Here is a 2069-nt window from a genome sequence, read left to right on the forward strand (position 1 = left end):
TGCAAACTTAACTTTGATTTTTATTTGACAAACTAACAGAGCATCATGTGAATGCTTTCAAGTCTTTCATGTGAATTTATTATTTGCTCTGGTAGTTAAATCATGTTCTTTTGACTAAAGAACGTGTCAATATGTATTAATAATTCACAACCAAAAATTGCAACAAGAAAGTGGTAATTACCAACAGCCACTATCTGCAGTAGATTTCTACTTAAAAGTACTATAAAAAATGACCCCCTTTTCCTACAGTACCTCATGTGCAATTTATACTGTAACTATCAGTATAATTAGTCCACAACAAGTAAAAAAAAAATGCTTTTTGTTTGTTCAAAAACATATTTCTACTGCACTACTATTAAAAATTTGATTTCTCCAGAAAAAACTGGCATTTCCATGATTTTTCCAGGATTTCCAGTTTTTCCAGACTGGTAGACACCCTGTAAATTCTTATTATTAAGGTTTAAAAACAGTAATAAATTGCTCATAAAAGTTTGGAAAGGGGCAGTAGTAAATTTGAGGAAGGAGAGAAAGAAAAAATGAGAGTACGGAGGGGAAATTATTTCTACACAGGACATAAGTCTGCAAATCCAGTTAGATTTAAATCAATAAGCATGTCTGTTTTACGGGGAATTCCTATATTTGGTCAAATTACTTACAGTGACTTAGGTTTTAAAAAATACTGGTCACAAATATTCAAGTATAAACAACATAATATCCACGTCTCATCCATTGTCGCAACATAAGATACTTGTACAAAATAATGGCAAAGTATATTGTTCCCTACTCCATTGTTCTTACTAGAAACGACGATACATGGTATACAATAATACATTCAACACTTGCATGCTGTTTTGTGCTTAGCTTTAATATAGCTTTAATACTTGTCTTTAAAAGTACTGAAAACTTATGACACTTTATCGCTAACATAAAGGATCAAAAAGTGTCAATCATATGCATTTAGCAACGACTTGTGAAATACTGCATTTCCACAGTCTTAAGCAAAAAGCATTATCAGTACAGGGTGAGGAAAAAGTTTGGTTACATACGAACACAAATACGTACATGCAAACGTACACATGGCTGATATGTAATGGTTCAGACTTGTGGGAACGCATAAAGGCCATCGTGTACGCTAAGAAATTTAAAAGCCTGGACCACCTCAAAGAAAGGATCAGGTGCCATCTCCAAAATTGCCCGCACCACACTAGCAGACGTCTTACGCAATTGGGAGCATGGAATTGAAGCATGCATTCAAGCAGGTGGTGCTTGAACATGTACTGTCAGGGGTAAAATAGACTTGAAATTGAACATACTCGCCACAGATCTCCTGTTATTTTCTTGGTTCACATCTTTCCTACTCTCATTTCTGGTTTATCTCGCATCTCATAAAATACAACACAAGCTGGGAATAATTGGATAGGCTACGTTATCGACCAAACACGGTTACAGTTACTGTACACAGGAGTAGATAAAACTAAAAATAATTCAGGCACCAGCCCCTTTTTTTCAGGAGCCAGATTTGCTTCCAAATACAGGCTAAGAAAGCCATGAATCCAACTGAGATAAAAGCTACGCATCTTCAAATGCGATCTTAAACATTTATTTATTAATTAATATAAGATTGGATTAAAAGCATTTAATTCTTGCGCCGGAGTGGTCATCCTCAAGAAGGCTGTACCAGTAACAGCATGAATAACAATGCAATACATCTCAAATATGGCCAACGCTACCACATCGCTAAAGATTTTAAAATTCGGCTAGCAATAGTGCAGAAATTTATAATGCCATGATGTTTATTGTTCTGATTTAATGGTACACGTGATACAGAACACATACAAACATTAAACTGTACTCGTTTTTTTAAGAAATAGATAATGAAAGTTTCCATAATCACAGGCACCATGGCATTCAGGCCCAGTAATTCTCAACCCCTGATCACCTGCTTGAATGCATGCTTCAATTCCATGCTCCCAGTTGTGTAAGACGTCTAATAGCGTGGTGCGGGTGGTTTTGGAGATGGCGCCTGATCCTTTCTTTGAGGTGGTCCAGGCTCTTAAATTTCTAGCATA

This window comes from Lepisma saccharinum, chromosome 15, assembly GCF_977018435.1.
Source record: "Lepisma saccharinum chromosome 15, izLepSacc3.1, whole genome shotgun sequence".
NCBI lineage: Eukaryota > Metazoa > Arthropoda > Insecta > Zygentoma > Lepismatidae > Lepisma > Lepisma saccharinum.